The sequence below is a fragment of the Anomaloglossus baeobatrachus genome, chromosome 3, assembly GCF_048569485.1.
Source record: "Anomaloglossus baeobatrachus isolate aAnoBae1 chromosome 3, aAnoBae1.hap1, whole genome shotgun sequence".
NCBI lineage: Eukaryota > Metazoa > Chordata > Amphibia > Anura > Aromobatidae > Anomaloglossus > Anomaloglossus baeobatrachus.
Window position 1 is genome coordinate 58,707,854 of NC_134355.1, and position 18,796 is coordinate 58,726,649.

At 46.8% G+C, this 18,796-nt stretch overlaps 1 protein-coding gene across 1 annotated transcript in view; it reads right to left on the reverse strand.

Moving 5' to 3' along the window:
- PRKCE (protein kinase C epsilon) overlaps positions 1–18,796 on the reverse strand; it is a 616,040-nt gene that overhangs the window by 570,896 nt on the left and 26,348 nt on the right. The gene's annotated exons all lie outside the window — the stretch shown is intronic.

The following is an 18,796-nucleotide window of genomic DNA, read 5'->3' on the forward strand; positions in this document are numbered from 1 at the left end:
ACAGGTATTTCTTGGCTCTTGGACAACTCTTCTGATAATTACTTTCACTCCTCTGTCTAAAATCTTGCGGGCAGCACTTGGTCGTGGCCAGTTTATTGTGAATTTATATTCTTTCCAATTCCAGATTATGACCCCAACAGTATTCATTGGAACCATCAGTAGTTTAAAAATTCTTCTGCAACCAATGCCATCAGTATGTTTTGCAACAATAAGGTAGCGAAGGTCTTGAGACAGCTCACTGGTTTTATCCAGCATGAGATGTTTCTTGTGTTGTGCTTTGGTAATGAGACAACTTTTTCAAAGGTTATTAGTTGAACCATGTGGTATTATTTTTCACTAAGTGGCAGGATTGCTTTCTAATTGCTGATAGCTTTCACCCGCTGTATATGGACATGTTGACCTCCCCGGAGTGGAAGACAGCTCTCAATCAGGCTCATAAAGGTGGATTTTGTGTGAAGGAACCCTGATTTGATAGTCATATACATTAACAGGACCTGTCATCCGAGGATGATAAAAACATTTTAAAGGGAATGTGTAACTTATATTTTTCATATCATATCATATCAATCAAATCCAGATACTGACAGATATTCCTTTTATTATATGGTGTATGTATTTTTTTTGTTATCTTAATTTTCTATGTTTAGTATATTACGATGGAGGAAATCTTGTCTGAACTTCCATTAATGGCCTTTACAGACTTGCTTTAAAGCAGTCACATGGGGCAAAGAAACCTGTAGTCTGAAGATATTAATTGCCTCCTATAGAAAAGAATTGTAGGCATGCTGTTTGACCTGTTCATAGGCCATTGAGTAGGGAGAGGGAGGAGGTGAGCTGTGATATTATTTATTGAGAATGTTGTATCCTGTATTATCTATCTATGAGAAGAAAACGAGAATATTGCTGAGAAGTGATATCTACAGGACATAAAGATCAGGAAGAAGAGGTATATTTAAAGGAAAATTATCAGCAGGTTTTTGCTATTTAAAGGAAACCTGTCACCAGATTTGGCGACTATAATCTGCGGTCACCACCAGTGAGCTCTTATATACAGCATTCCAGAATACTGTATATAAGTGCCCAGGCCGCTGTGTAGAAAGTAAAAAACACTTTTATTATACTCACCTAAGGGGTGGTCCAGTCAATGGGTGTCGCTGCTCTCCGGTCCGGCGCCTCCTCTTTGCGACGATCTCTGTCCTTCTTCTGAAGCTCGTGTGCATGACGTGTCCAACGACATCCACTGGCATTGCAGTCCTGCGCAAGCGCACTTTGATCTGTCATGCTCAGGGCAAATCAAAGTATTGTATTGCGCATGTGGTCTTTAGCCTTTCCTCGTGCCTGCGCATTACAGTATTTTGATCTGTCCTCAGCAGGGCAGATCAAAGTGCAGCTGCGCAGAACCGCAATGTCGGCCTGTGTGGATGACATAGACGTGTCATTCATATTCGGCTTGGTACAAGGACGGAGATCGCAGCAGAGACGAGGCGCCGGACCAGAGAGCAGCGACATCCATCAGACCGGACAGCCCCTTAGGTGAGTATTATAAAAGTGTTTCTTTGTTATATACAGAGGCCTGGGCTCTTATATACAGTATTCTGGAATGCTGTATATAAGAACTCACTGGTAGTGGCTGCAGCTTCTCGTTGCCAAATCTGGTGACAGGTTCCCTTTAAAGGGAATTTGTCAGCAGGTTCTTATTATTTAATCTGAGAGCATCATGATGTAGGGGCTAAGAGCCTGATTTCAGAAATGTGTCACATGCTTTGTAGCTTGCTGTAGTTTCAATACAATCAGTGGTTTATTAGCAGGAGATTATCACTGAAGGACTAGGTATGTCCTGTAAGGTAGTCAAGCTATTCTGTATAACTCCACCCCATCACTGATTAGCAGCTAGCTGACGATGCACAGTGTACACAAAGCTGTCAATCAGGGGTGTGGGCGGGGTTTTACACAGCTCAGCATTCTGAGCACTGCTCTCAGATTTCATAGCAAAAACCTGTCGTTAGATTCCATTTAAGGATTTCTATTTACTATCACTAATAAAAAAAAATAATGGAACATTGATTGAAAAAAGGGATCCTTTTCTTCAAGTGGTCAGTGCCAAGCTATTGTATCAGCGGGTAATGACCAGACATATTCTACAGACTGAGACAAGAAAATAACTTAGCTCTTCCTGGACGTCCCTTTCCATCAGCAATCACTACTATTTATTGAGCCCATTGATCACATGATAATAAAAGGTAATGGATGGTAGAGAAGTAAAGTACCATAAAACTTTATCAGCAATAAACCTGATGAGTCCGGATTACTCGCCAGCCAGTGTACATACAGATAACGATAACGCTTTTATTTGACTACTTAGAATTAGCGCTGGGATTTAAAAACATAATCAATGCCATGGGGAAGGATAAACTACCGTGCAACAGAAATACATAAATCTCACCATAGTGACTATGAAAACACCTTAATGAGTCCAGGTTGGAACGTATGCAATACTCACAGCTCCATTATACAGACAGATATCAAAAGCTCCGTAGAATTTACAATGGAAAAATCAACATTAAAAAATCAGCCCATTGTGCATCTGTATAGTTCACAGGGATTATAAAATGATCCCAGATAAAACAATGTATTAGCTTTTAGGTGAGCGCTGCCAAATGCAAGGGACACGTATTATCCACAAAGTCCTTCAGAAGCTCGCGCTTCTGTCCCTGGTCCAAATCCTTAAAGAGTAACCATCGTTTTCATTTTTATATCATAAATCAATAGTGCAAATAATAATAAGCAACTTTGTAATATATCTTATCAGACAAATTTGCTTCTTTCTCTGCCAGAATTGATCAGTTATTATCAAAATTGTCAATTCTGAAGGTAAAATGTGTATTCAGTGAAGACTTTCCCATTACTGAGATAGGAGGAGGCAGTTGGTGCTGCAGAGATTCTATGTAGATAGAGGAAGGGGCGGAGCTCTGCCTCTAGCTCCTCCTCCTGCATCTAGCTCCTCTCTCTGCTTCTAGCTCCATCCTCTGCCTCTAGCTCCTCCCTCTACATCTAACTCCTCTCTCTGTCTTTAGCTCCTCTCTCTGCCTCTAGCTCGTCTCTCTGCCTCTACCTCGTCTTTCTGCCTCTAGCTCCTCCCTCTGCCTCTAGCTCCTCTCTCTGCCTCTAGCTCCTCTTTCTGCCTCTAGCTCCTCCCTCTGCCTCAAGCTCCTCCCTCTGCCTCAAGCTCCTCCCTCTCCATCTAACTCTTCTATCTTCCTCTAGCTCGTCTCTCTGCCTCTAGCTCGTCTCTCTGCCTCTAGCTCCTCCCTCTGCCTCTAGCTCGTCTCTCTGCCTCTAGCTCGTCTTTCTGCCTCTAGCTCCTCCCTCTGCCTCTAGCTCCTCTCTCTGCCTCTAGCTCCTCCCTCTGCCTCTAGCTCCTCCCTCTGCCTCAAGCTCCTCCCTCTCCATCTAACTCTTCTATCTGCCTCTAGCTCGTCTTTCTGCCTCTAGCTCGTCTCTCTGCCTCTAGCGCCTCCCTCTGCCTCTAGCTCCTCTTTCTGCCTCTAGCTCCTTCCTCTGCCTCTAGCTCCTCTCTCTGCCTCTAGCTCCTCCCTCTGCCTCTAGCTCCTCCCTCTCCATCTAACTCTTCTATCTGCCTTTAGCTCCTCTCTCTGCCTCTAGCTCCTCCCTCTGCCTCTAGCTCCTTCCTCTGCCTCTAGCTCCTCCCTCTCCATCTAACTCTTCTGTCTCTAGCTCGTCTCTCTGCCTCTAGCTCCTCTCTCTGCCTCTAGCTCCTCCCTCTGCTTTTATCTAGCTCGTCTCTCTGCATCTAGCTCCTCCCTCTGTTTCTAGCTCCTCCCTCTGCCTCTGGCTCCTCCCTCTGCCTCTAGCTGCTCCCTCTGCCTCTAGCTCCTCCCTCTGCCTCTAGCTCCTCCCTCTCCATCTAACTCTTCTGCCTCTAGCTCGTCTCTCTGCCTCTAGCTCCTCCCTCTGCCTCTAGCTCCTCTTTCTGCCTCTAGCTCCTTCCTCTGCCTCTAGCTCCTCTCTCTGCCTCTAGCTCCTCCCTCTCCATCTAACTCTTCTATTTGCCTCTAGCTCGTCACTCTGCCTCTAGCTCCTCTCTCTGCCTCTAGCTCCTCCCTCTGCCTCTAGCTCGTCTCTCTGCCTCTAGCTCGTCTCTCTGCATCTAGCTCCTCCCTCTGTCTCTAGCTACTCCCTCTGCCTCTAGCTCCTCCCTCTGCCTATAGCTCCTCCCTCTGCCTATAGCTCCTCTCTCTGTCTCTAGCTCCTCTCTCTGCATCTAGCTCCTTCTCCTCCCATCGTCACAGAATCTCATTGGATCTCATCATGATTTTTTTTAAATAAAAATTAAAATAACGTTTATGCTTTAAACCAGATAAATATAAGCAGATCTATCTTTCGCTCATATCTATCTAAGAACTATCTATCCCTTTATCTATCTATCTTGTATCCATTATCTATCATATCTCAAATTTCAATTTGTTATCTATTTATTAGAAATAAGCAAAAAGCTTTACACTGCCCTGGTCCTGTCCTCAGTCTTAACATACATAACAGCCATTTCTTGGCTCCTTTGATATATAAAAATATATCTCAGATATACAATACAGACCAAACATGTGGACACACCTTCTCATTCAAAGAGTTTTCTTTATTTTCATGACTCTGAAAATTGCAGATTCACATTGAAGGCATCAAAACTATGAATGAAAACATGTGGAATGAAATACTTAAAAAAGTGTGAAACAACTGAAAATATGTCTTATATTCTAGGTTCTTCAAAGTGGCCACCTTTTGCTTTGATTACTACTTTGCACACTCTTGGCATTCTCTTGATGAGCTTCAAGAGGTAGTCACCGGAAATGGTTTTCCAACAGTCTTGAAGGAGTTCCCAGAGATACTTAGCACTTGTTGACCCTTTTACCTTCACTCTGCGGTCCAGCTCACCCCAAACCATCTCGATTGGGTTCAGGTCTGGTGACTGTGGAGACCAGGTCATCTGACGTAGCATCCCATCACTCTCCTTCTTAGTCAAATAGCTCTTACACAGCCTGGAGGTGTGTTTGGGGTCATTGTCCTGTTGAAAAATAAATGATGGTCCAACTAAACGCAAACCGGATGGAATAGCAAGCCGCTGCAAGATGCTGTGGTAGCCATGCTGGTTCTGTATGCCTTCAATTTTGAATAAATCCCCAACAGTGTCACCAGCAAAGCACCCCCACACCATCACACCTCCTCCATGCTTCACGGTGGGAACCAGCCATGTAGAGTCCATCCGTTCACCTTTTCTACAAAGACACGGTGGTTGGATCCAAAGATCTCAAATTTGGACTCATCAGACCAAAGCACAGATTTCCACTGGTCTAATGTCCATTCCTTGTGTTCTTTAGCCCAAACAAGTCTCTTCTGCTTGTTGCCAGTCCTTAGCAGTGGTTTCCTAGCAGCTATTTTACCATGGAGGCCTGCTGCACAAAGTCTCATCTTAACAGTTGTTCTAGAGATGAGAAGGTGTGTCCAAACTTTTGGTCTGTACTGTAGATAAATAGCTAAATAGAGGGATAGCAGGGTAAATCGATAGATATACATCTACCAGTTTTGTGCTTTTGTTTTTTTCCTCCACTTTTTCCAAGAGCTATAACCTTTTTATTTTTCCACCAATATAGCCGTATGAGGGCTTGGTTTTTTTTGTGGGACGAGTTGTGCTTTTGAATGACACCATTCATTTAAACATATAGTGTACTGAAAAGCGAGAAAAAAAATTCCAAGTGTGGTGAAATTACAAAAACTGCAATTTCACAATTGTTTTTTGGTTATTTTATTCACCATGTTCATATGCATGAGTATGTAGATATCAAACGTGTAGTTTTTTCTGTAAGTGTTGAAAATTCCGAAGTTTGTGATAAAAAAAAAAAAAAAAATCACTTTTGGAACCATTTTGTGAAACCTGAATGGTTTGGTTTTTCCAGATCTGGGGCTGTGTAAAGGCTTATATTTTTTTGCCCTGAGCTGACATTTTTACTGCTACAATTTTGAAGTAGATACGATGTTTTCATAGCTTGTGCTCTGTATAGCTGAGATCATGATCTCCTATAAATGCCACCTCACAGTCAGTGTTCACAGGAGGATTGGAATGACAGACACAGGGGTCATCAGCTGACAACCTCTTGGACTGTTAAGTCTGAGATTGTCAGCCGGATTTAACTTTAACAGCTGAGGGCTGATCTTCGATCCACCCGAGACTGTTAAAGGCAGATGTTGGCTCATCAAATTAGCCGACGTGCAGGGAAAGATGCGGGCTCGGCGTGCAAGCCCGCATCAAAGGCCGGGAGAAGACGACTATGACGTAAATATTTGCATATGTCGTGAAAGTGTTAAATAACAAATATCAACAACTATAAATAAGCAAGATCTATCTATCTATCTATCTATCTATCTATATATCTTTCTTTGTACTGTTTTCCATATAAATATATACAATGATGGTACAAAGAAAAGATGGCCTTGCCTATTTAAGTTTATTGATATTAATTTAAGTTTCATGATAATAACATTTTATGTGACATCTACCTTAAGTTCATTTAAAAGAACATTAAACCAAGAAATTAATGTTTAAATTAAACAAGAAATATGACCGTCCTCGGTTTTTATTTGGTCTTAAACATTTTTAGTATGATATTGAAACATTCAGACGTGTAGAAATCCTAAGACTGGTTTGACACGTCCGAGTTTTAGGTACGTGTGACATCCGTTTTTAAAACGGAAGTCACACGTACCCATGTTACCCTATTGTGTACTCACATGGCCGTGTTTTCACACGGACCGCGTGGCCCCGCTATTTCACACAGAGACGTGCCCGTTTTTTCTCCGGTATCACAGGTATCACATGGACTGTACACTGATGTGATCCGTGTGACATCAGTGTGACACGGACCGGAGAAAATACGGGGTTTTTTAAAAAAAAAGATTTTCTATATTTACCTGTTCCAGCGATGCTGCCTCCCGCTCCTGACCCCCACTCATTATTTTCATTGATTATTCACTGCAGTGAGCAGCTGCGAGCAGGGGCATCGCGGTGACAGCGCTGGAGACTGCACCGCCGAGGACAGCATCGCTGGGGACAGCATCGCTGGGGACATCGCTAGTGACCGGTGAGTATCCTGCCAGCAGTGTGTGTGCAGGGACATCCAGGAGGTCATCAGATTTCCCAATGAACTCTAATGACCTCCTGATGACACCCCTGTGACAACTGCGCTACAGCGAGTGTCACGGTGGTGACTTCCAGGGGTTCATGAGAGCTCATTGGGAACTCCGATGACCCCCTGGATGTCACTGCACAAACTGCTGTATACTCACCTGTCATCGGCGATGTCCCCGGCGATGCTGTCCTCGGCGATGCTGTCCTCGGCGGTGCTGTACCCAGCCTGTCCCCACGATGCTCCGACTTCCGAATCCTCGGGCAGTGAATAATCAATGACAATAATGAGCGGAGGTTAGGAGCAGGAGGCAGCAGAGCAGAAGACAGCATCGCTGGATACAGGTAAATATAGAACATCTTTTCATTGGAGAGACACATGTTTTACCCAATACGTGTCACACGTGTGCAAACACGGATGTCACACGTGTGACACACGTGTAACACACGTATGACATACGTATGACATACGTGTGACCATAACCATGCGTGTGACTGGTACCTGATTAAACACGTACGTCTGAAACCAACCTAAAGGGAAGGCATGGGTTACTCTCCTGCTGATCAGTTCACTTTCAGCTAGTGGGTGCAGGAGCCAATTGTGGAAAAGAGTAATAATTGATTGTCCTCCTGCAGACAGCATAGTGGATTCTGCTGCAGTCAGTTGTCTTACAGCCATACAAAAGATAGTGAAGAGGAGGAGAGGGGATAAAGCAGATCTCCTGAGTCACATACATACGATCTTTTTTATATTATAGGATCAAATATAAGGAGGTCAAAGAAAAATCTGCTATTGTTTTCTTCAGTTTTAATTATTCCATTAGAGGTACAATAGTTGTGTCCATCAGTAGAGAGCATTCTGGAAAGTAAAAGTAATTGTGAAAGTAGGTCCAATTTTTCTAAATTTAAGGCTATTTATAGAGGACCAACCAACAGGATTTTTCTATATACACTAAAGCCAGTGCTATACTGGTGCTATCAGGCTGATTCTATACATACCTTTAGTTGTGAGATCGGATGTATAGTTTCTGAAATATAGGCAAGTAAAGTTTGTGAAATGCACTGTTATTTGATTGACAGCAGCTACAGAATATCTAATAGCTGGGTCAGGTTTTGCTAGTTATTCAGCGGGATGAAGGAGAGGCAGACAGGGGCGGGAATAACTAACAAAACCCGACCCACCTGTTAGATATTCTGTAGCTGCTATCAATCAAATACGGTAACAGTGCATTTCACAAGCTTTACTTGCCTGTATTTCAGAAAGTATACATCCGATCTCACAACTAAAGATATGTATAGAAACAGCATCATAGTGCCAGTATAGCACTGGTTTTAGTGTATATAGAAAAATTCAATGGGGGAAATCTTTTTACACCAGAAAGTGTAAGGGGTACTTTGCACATTGCGACATTGCTACTGCGATATTGTCGGGGTCAAATTGAAAGTGACGCACATCCGGCGCTGGTAACGACGTCGCAACGTGTAAAGCCTAGATGCACTGATAAACGATCGCAAAAGCGTCGTAAATCGGTGATCTGTGTAGTGTCGGTCATTTTCATAATGTCGCACCAATAGGAGATATGATGTTGTTCCTCGTTCCTGCGGCAGCATACATCGCTGTGTGTGAATCCGCAGGAGCGAGGAACATCTCCTTACCTGCCTCCACCGGCTATGCGGAAGGAAGGAGGTGGGCGGGATGTTTACGTCCCGCTCATCTCCGCCCCTCTGCTTCTATTGGCCGCCTGCCGTATGACGTCGCTGTGACACAGCACGACCCGCCCCCTTAGGAAGGAGGCGGGTCGCCGGCCAGAGCGACGTCGCAGGGTAGGTAAGTGCGTGTGAATCTGCCGTAGCGATAATGTTCGCTACGGCAGCTATTACAAGATATCGCATGTGCCACGGGGGCGGGTACTATCGCGCCCAGCATCGCAAGCATCAGCTAGCGATGTCGCAGCGTGCAAAGTACCCCTATACGTTGTAGGTTTGTGCCTACATTTCCTTAATATGTAGACTGTTTAAGCTCTGATCCCAGCAACTGAACAGCGCTTACCGTACAGAGATATAGCCAACGGCGGCCTACCGATTCAGTATAATCTACACCAAAATGTGGCATAAATTATGGCTGTTATTTACTACTGCTTTAATCTTTTTTTTTTTCCGCATGCAATAGTTATGGTTTTCTGAATGTCCCTGTATGAACCTGGTCGTTTAGGCTAGCCGGGAGGCTTTCCAGTAGTGTCAGTGAGAGGATAGCGCTGCTAATCACACTATTAATCACGTAACGACATGTAACAAAGAGGAAATTGGCAGCGGAACAGTGTCCTACCTGTGTCTATAGCTACAATCACCGAGGCTTAGATGGGAAGTATGGATCAATAAGTATATTGTTCCTACCAGAGAAAACTGAGCGCATGAAAAACCGGCTGTGGTTTTAGGGAACGGTAATGTGATAACCATAGCTTTACTCTAATGCTATTCTGATAAGGGTCCACTGTCCCAATACAAAAGCGCCTCACATGTCCTCATTCAAATCCTGCGATATCATTCACCAACCTCTATGTAAATATTTTTTCCGGATCCATGAACATAGATATTTTACAAAAAGTAATGGTCACGGGGGTAGAGAGTTTTTTCGGACTCCCTGTCAGTATTTCTCGAGAAGGTCGTTGGGTATCACAGCGGCCAGACTTTTATTTACGCAGCGTGTGCCATCACCATCAACCAAACCATTTCACTACTTAGCGAAACATTGGGTTTGGCATCATTAATCGATGGGATGGTGCCGTACATAATCTGGCACTGTCCTATCAGTCCAAGACAAAAACATAATAAATATGGTATCATAATAATCTTGATTACTATATAAAATAATAGTAAAATAATATTAAGATTGTACCGGGGGGAGACCAGACAGAAAATGGGAGACAATCTGATTAGTCCATGTGGATGACCAATGGATAGACAGGACGATGCCTCGGTGCCGTGAAGATGAAAAAGGCCTAGAGAGTATTAACAGTGATTTTTATTTCAATGTGTTTCGGAGAGAAATCCTCTCTCCATCCTCAGGGACGAGGGTATTAACAGTGATTTGTATTTCAACGCATTTCAGAAAGAAACCCCTCTCCTTCATCAGGGACAATGTGCTGGCTACGGTGGGGGCTGTGCTGGTTGCGGAGGCTGTGCTAGCTACAGGTGCCGTGCTGGCTGTGTGGAGCAGGGCAGTGCGGCGGGTGTCACAGATGCTCTGTCGGCAGTGCGGAATTCAAACAAATGGTGCCCGGAGTCAATACGTGCACAGATTGAGCTCTTGACTCAATGACAAGCCAAGATCTCATCTGCGCACGCGCCACCTCCGGGCACCATTTTCCTTAAGTCCGAAGCTGGGAAATCAGTGGGAGGCGGCGCGTGCGCAGATGAGATCTTAAGTCGAGAGCTCCATCTGCGCATGCGACGACTCCGGGTGCCATTATTTGAAACCCGCACTGTCGACAGAGCATCTAACTTGCGTCACTGCCATACTCCGGACAGCCCCCACTGCAGCCACCATAGCCCCCACCGCAGCCAGCACAGCCCCCACCACAGCCACCACAGCCCCCACCGCAGCCAGCACAGCCCCCACCGCAGCCAGCTCAGCCACTACCGCAGCCAGCACAGCGCCCACTGCAGCCAGCACAGCGCCCACTGCACCCAGCACAGCCCCCACTGCAGCCATCATAGCCCCCATCGCAGCCAGCACAGCCCCCACCGCAGCCAGCACAGCCACTACCGCAGCCAGCACAGCCCCCACTGCAGCCAGCACATCCCCCACTGCAGCAAGCACAGCGCTGCGCAGCCAGCACAGCCCCCACCGCAGCCAGCTCAGCCACTACCGCAGCCAGCACAGCGCCCACTGCAGCCAGCACAGCGCCCACTGCAGCCAGCACAGCCCCCACTGCAGCCATCATAGCCCCCATCGCAGCCAGCACAGCCCCCACCACAGCCACCACAGCCCCCACCGCAGCCAGCACAGCCCCCACCGCAGCCAGCTCAGCCACTACCGCAGCCAGCACAGCGCCCACTGCAGCCAGCACAGCGCCCACTGCACCCAGCACAGCCCCCACTGCAGCCATCATAGCCCCCATCGCAGCCAGCACAGCCCCCACCGCAGCCAGCACAGCCACTACCGCAGCCAGCACAGCCCCCACTGCAGCCAGCACATCCCCCACTGCAGCAAGCACAGCGCTGCGCAGCCAGCACAGCCCCCACCGCAGCCAGCTCAGCCACTACCGCAGCCAGCACAGCGCCCACTGCAGCCAGCACAGCGCCCACTGCAGCCAGCACAGCCCCCACTGCAGCCACCATAGCCCCCACCGCAGCCAGCACAGCCCCCACCACAGCCACCACAGCCCCCACCGCAGCCAGCACAGCCCCCACCGCAGCCAGCTCAGCCACTACCGCAGCCAGCACAGCGCCCACTGCAGCCAGCACAGCGCCCACTGCACCCAGCACAGCCCCCACTGCAGCCATCATAGCCCCCATCGCAGCCAGCACAGCCCCCACCGCAGCCAGCACAGCCACTACCGCAGCCAGCACAGCCCCCACTGCAGCCAGCACATCCCCCACTGCAGCAAGCACAGCGCTGCGCAGCCAGCACAGCCCCCACCGCAGCCAGCTCAGCCACTACCGCAGCCAGCACAGCGCCCACTGCAGCCAGCACAGCGCCCACTGCAGCCAGCACAGCCCCCACTGCAGCCATCATAGCCCCCATCGCAGCCAGCACAGCCCCCACCACAGCCAGCACAGCCACTACCGCAGCCAGCACAGCGCCCACTGCAGCCAGCACATCGCTGCGCAGCCAGCACAGCCCCCACCGCAGCCTGCACAGCCCCCACCTCAGCCAGCACAGCCCCCACCGCAGCCAGCACAACCTCCACCGCAGCCAGCACAGCCCCTACCGCAGCCAGCACAGCCACCACCGCAGCCAGCACAGCCACCACCGCAGCCAGCACAGCGCCCACCGCAGCCAGCACAGCCCCACCGCAGCCAGCACAGCGCCCACCAAAGGCAGCACAGCCTCCACCGCAGCCAGCACAGCCCTCACCGCAGCCAGCACAGCCACCACCACAGCCAGCACAGCCACCACCGCAGCCAGCACAGCGCCCACCACAGCCAGCACAGCGCCCACCGCAGCCAGCACAGCGCCCACCGCAGCCAGCACAGCCCCACCGCAGCCAGCACAGCGCCCACCACAGGCAGCACAGCCTCCACCGCAGCCAGCACAGCCCTCACCGCAGCCAGCACAGCCACCACCACAGCCAGCACAGCCACCACCGCAGCCAGCACAGCGCCCACCACAGCCACAGCCCCCACCACAGCCAGCACAGCGCCCACCGCAGCCAGCACAGCCCCCACCGCAGCCAGTACAGCGCCCACCACAGCCAGCACAGCCCCTACCGCAGCCAGCACAGCCCCCACCGCAGCCAGCACAGCGCCTGTTCTCCACCTCTCAGTAAGCTACATTCACATTATAAGACGCAACTCTCAAGATGATGTTTCAGTTGTCTTCAAAATGTAATTTATTTAGCTGGTATAAATGTCCTTGTTCTCCTAAATATGGTGATGTTTTTGTTTTGTTCCAACAGATTCTTGAGATATGATCTCCTTCTTACCTGTATCTAAATTTTTATCCAACTGGTCGTGATCCTCCTGAAGACCCACACAGAGAAGTGTTAAGGAACACATACAGTTGACTAAAAAAGGCATTTATATATATATAGGGAAGATAGGGCCATATCTGAGGAACGGAAAGGAGCGGGGACAAAAGAAAAAACAACGTCGGAATCTGAGGAAGAGCGGCATTTACACCAGGTAAAACAAAATCCATATCAATGGCAAGTGACCAGTCGTAAGGGGTACTTTGCACACTACGACATCGCTAGCCGATGGTAGCGATGCCGAGTGCGATAGTCCCCGCCGCCGTCGCAGCTGCGATATCTTGGGATAGCTGCCACAGCGAACATTATCGCTATGGCAGCTTCATACGCACTTACCTGCCCTGTGACGTCGCTCTGGTCGGCGAACCGCCTCCTTCCTAAGGGGGCGGGTCGTGTGGCATCACAGCGACATCACACGGCAGGCGGCCAATAGAAGTGGAGGGGCGGAGATGAGCGGGATGTAAACATCCCGCCCACCTCCATCCTTCCGCATTGCCGGCGGGATGCAGGTAAGGAGATGTTCCTCGCTCCTGCGGCTTCATACACAGTGATGTGTGCTGCCGCAGGAACGAGGAACAACATCGTAACATCAGTCCTTCCGAAATTATGGAAATGTACGACGCTACACTGATCATACGATTTCGCTGCTTTTGCGCTTGTTAATCGTAGTAAAAAGGATTCACATACTGCGATGTCGACGGCGACGCCGGATGTGCGTCACTTTCGATTTGACCCCACCGACATCGCACCTGCGATGTCGTAGTGTGCAAAGTACCCCTTAGGGTTCACATAGACATCAGATATTTATTGCATGGACTGTTAATTTGGGTGCATTAGGCAAACAATTCATGTGTCCCCTTGAGACATTATACTGCCAAGTGACTGACTGTGCCGAAAAATGTCTAATGGCTAAGACCACACTTAGCTACAATACAGAAGGATGCAAAAGACTTGATAATCAGCTGCAATTCCTATGGGTCCGTTTACGGATCATGATAATTTATACAAACTGCAAATGAATCGGCTCCTGCGCACATCCACGCGGTCACACTTGTGCATTTATTCATGACTTTATTCCAAGCGCTGGACACACGTGCTGCAGCAGGCGGCCGGGCTACTCTGCTTCATACTTAGTCATATGCAATTCCCAAACTCCAGGAATGAAAATCTATGACCTGTGGGCGTCTAACAGCAAACAATGCGACTGACATTACATTTCCAAGCAGGAAATATTCTCTATAACTAAACAAATAAATTAGCGGAAAAGTAATGAGAATAAATGTATTTATTAGAATTTTGCAACCTATTTATTTACATTTGTAACAAGAGCTGGGTTCATCATTTGGGACAAGTCAATGTGATACACTCAGGTTATGCACCTGACCACTGCGGTGCTTGAATGGGGCTGGCTGACAGCTCATTTGAATAACTAGGTCAGTCCCACTCTCTGACATCACTTAGAAAGTGAAGGGGGCTGGTTTAGTTATTAAAATGAGCAATCAGACAGCCCCTTCCACACTAAGGCTGCTTTCACACATCCGGTTTTAGCAGTGCGGCTCAATCCGGCTCAAAAACCTATGCAACGGATGTGGCGAAAAAAACTGATCCATTGCATAAGTTTTTCCCATGCGGCCTGTCCATTTTTTGATAGATGCGGCTTTGTACTGAGCATGTGCAGTGCAAAAAACCGCATCTGGCGTCCATAGGCTTGCATTGTGAGTCGCGCCGCATTGCGCCGGATCCGGCGCGATGCGTTTTTTTTCGCCGCACAAAAAAAACGTGCCAGGCAACGTTCCATCCGGCCACCGCATTGGCTAAATATGCCGCATCCGGCAAAAACCGGGCGCAACGCAATGACATGCGGCACAATACGGCGCTAATGCAAGTCTATGCGGGGAAAAAACACAACCGGCTTCAACAAAAACGGTTGCGTTTTTTCTGCAGTGCGCCGTATTGTGCCGCACGGCAAAAACCGGATGTGTGAAAGCAGCCTAACCAGTGGCGAGATGCCGACACAGAAAACAATCTTCTGGGTCAAGCACAACTTGACGTGGAGCTGCCAAAATCTGCGAAATCTTGACCATGTCCCACTTTTTTTTAACACAAGTATATTACTAAATTGTGTGAGCAAAATACACTACTATGCCTTTTGAACTCCAAATTAATAAGATTTGTTTTACGAGCGCTCGGGAAATCAATACAGCGCACACGCTTATTATGGTGTACTCAAAGAATTCACCTTTATTAGTACGTGACCAGTTTATATAGGGTCACAGACAAAGGACAAGGTCCCTTTGAACTATGCACCAATAAGAACAATAGGGGCGTGAACGGAAATGTGAAACTTCCCGCTCATCAGTGCTAGCTGTACCCTATGATGTCATTAGTTATAAGACAAAATAGACACTATAAGAACAAAAAGGTTTGTATGAATTAAAATTTCCAACATATCTAAATATTTTTTCCTCTAAGGATTATTATGGAGTGTTTGCTTTGCCCTACATGCCGCAAAATTAAATGGTTTTCCCAAGGTAAATCCCCCCTATATAACCTATGTAATTCTGATTGTCGCAAATCTAGTTCTTTTTAAACCCCCTCCATATCTGTGATCACTGGGTTAAGCGTCACTCAGGTTATACATTTTATCTTCTGCTCAAATAGGAACCATTTATACTCAATGGCTCTCAGCTACGGTTAATAGATGGGGGTCCTTCTTTATGATATATGTAGATCTGATGTCATGGATTGAAATACGACCAAGGACGACCAAGGACATCTGCTGTATTTTGTATGTTCTCCCAGCACTCGCTTGGGTTTCCTCTGGGTATTCTGGTTTCCTCCCATACTCCAAAAATATATTAAAGGGGAGGTCCACTACACAGCATAGTGGTCACATATCTATGTAAAGCCCATAAAGAAGACTTCTTTCAAATACATTGTGTAGTCAATTGTGCCTCTGAGCGGCGCTATTGCGGTCCGCTCATCCCCGTCATGTAACCTCCAGGCTCCGTGACCTCTGAGATCTAGTGATGTCACGTCAACTTCCAGTTGACCCGACATCACCGAGGGCGGCCCCAGTCTCTGTGAGTGACTGGGCTGTGGGCCTGTGGGCAGAGTTTCACCACTCATCACAGGTCATCATCACACCTGCTTGCGGCTCCTTGCAGCGAAGGAGAGAGCACACTGGAAGTTGACGTGACATCACCGAATCTCAGAGGTCACGGAGCCCGGGGGGGTCATGTGATGGGGATGAGCGGACCGCAATAGCTCCACTCAGAGGCTGAATTGACTACACAAGGTATTTGAGAAAAGCCTTCTTTATGAGCTTTACATTGATGTGTGGCCACTAATGCTGAGCAGTGGACCCCCCTTTAATAGGGAAATTATATTATGAAACCCAATGGGGACAGTGAGAGATGGCAATATCTGTAAAATGCTGAGACATCTGTTAGAGCTATTCAAGAAAGAATAATAAACAAATGACAAAATAATCAAAGCGGAGGTCATCTTTAGACAACGCTTTTCAGAAAATCTCCCCTACAAAGTAGATTATCAAGTATTAAGTATATAATTATCCTGCAGGACGACTGCAAGGAAAAGAAGGATTGCACTGTTCTCATTAAACACAGTGAGATATTTGTGAAACTTAGGAGGTGTTGGGTCCTCCAATTGCTTGTACGGTTAAAAGATAAGTCTCCTGATTAACAAGACAAAACAATCACTGATCTCGGGGAGACCAGCCAGAGAAAACACTGCCGGCAGCCAACGAGGGCGCTCAACACAGTGAAATCCTAGGTGCATTACCTAGGATTTCACTGTGTTGAGCGCCCTCGTTGGCTGCCGGCAGTGTTTTCTCTGGCTGGTCTCCCCGAGATCAGTGATTGTTTTGTCTTGTTGGTCTACTAGGCATTGCTCCCACCTGGCCAGAATCCTACTCCACACTGATGAGGGCCAATAACCCGAAACAGCTGTCTGTGGATGGATACCTGGCCTTAGTATTTCCCTTGTCATATCTTTAAACTTGTCAAAGAGTTGAATATTGACTAAAAGGGCTACTTAATATGGTGGTTATGGTGGTTTCCTAACATGAGCCACTCCTTGGCTAGGTCCTTCCTGAAGGGATATCTGGCTAGTTTCTGTGTCGAGACTCCTAACAGAGGCTCCACGGACTTTTTTAAGTCTCCTAATTGTGATACTCCCTTCTTTTTGTTCAGAATTCCTTAACAGGATATCTGAAACAACAAATGCGGAAAAATATGTTAAAGATGTGGCTACAAGGCGATTTTGGTCATAATAACACAAGTTGTGAGGACAAAAATCTCGCTACGCCACTGGTGCATAGCAGAATGATGCAAGTGAATGCAACCGCAAGGTACTGTGACTATGACATGCAAGTCACAAAAAAATCCAACTGATTTGAGCTTTTTATAATTTACTTGTCGTGGTACCTTACGGGTTACAGTGCGACCCCATTCACTTGCATTATGCAGCAATTGTAGCAGAATAGAGTGATTTTTGGCTGCACAACCTGTATGGGGGCTAAAATTAATTTGAAGTCCCAGCCATAAAGCCTCAAACAGATATAATGGTTTTCCCTTTGCATGAACTGTATATTCTAAAAACATTTTCTGAGCCATTTGCAATTTAACAATAGGGTGAAATGGGACAATGAGTATATTCATATTCACTGACTGATACCGGAGCCTATGACCGCAGTGAATTTCTATAGCAAGATACTGTATTACACAATTTGGATCAAATAAAAGGGATAGAAGGGGTAACTCAGTCTGGATCCTTATATTTCAGAGCAGCAATGTAGCACATCTTTCATGCTTTACAAAGACAGCACATTGATGTAAATGGAAAGTTTAATTTCCCTGTGGTAGAGCCGCAGGGAAATGAAACACTCGCACGGTTTCACTAAATATTACCACTCCCTTTCCCCCATTGCTGCGGCGCTCGATACCTGAATATTTACATGTAAATATATTTAGGAATAAATTATACAATCGCCTCTGATACAATAATGTCTATGGTATACAGAAACAGCAATAACGAAATAAGATTGGTAGCGGAAGGGTTAAATTAGTCCACATCCTATAACTATAAAAGCACTATGCGGATCTATAATCCCAGGGTGAAATAAATGTAATTGGGCATTGTTATTGATGAAAGGAAAATTAGATATGTAATTGCAGAGGTGGCAGCGCATGCAGTGTCGCCATGGCATCCGTCTGCATCACTCGCTCACAAAATATAAGCTAAAGGAGCAAAATATCTTCCTGTAAGAAAAAATAAGTCTAGAAGATTTGTGCTTATAAAAGGTACAAGCATCTAATATGGATTACAAGGACTATAAAGGCCTCTAGGGACTAAGATTGGTTGAACCCTCCAAAATTAGTTTACTGGGGTCTTCTGAGTCTATAAAAAGATAATGTTGGAGTAGAGAAGGATCTGGCTCTCATGCTAGGTACGGGGAAGTACCAAGCGAACGGCCAAAGAGAACAGAAGATGGTGACCCATGATCGAACCTACTGCTGGTCCCTGAGGTTACTCACCACCCTAAATAGGTTCACCACCTATGTCCGAGCAGGATATCTGACCCTAGATATCCCTAGTGCTGGACCCTAAATAGGGAATGGATGGGATGAGCTCTTCATCAACCCTACTAAACACTATAGAAAACATAAGTAGAACACACAGGGGGAAAATGCATGAACTATTATCTACAGATGACTAAGAAGTTCACCAAAGTTTTCAGCAATGATACTACAGAGGAGTACAAGCCACCTGCTTGCAACCAGAGCTTGCATGAACTGAATAATATCACCAGCACCAGTCCAAGGTCGAAAGGAGTATTTAAGCACCAAGAGAATGCTGATGATCAGGAGCTGGGTGGAAGGTGAGC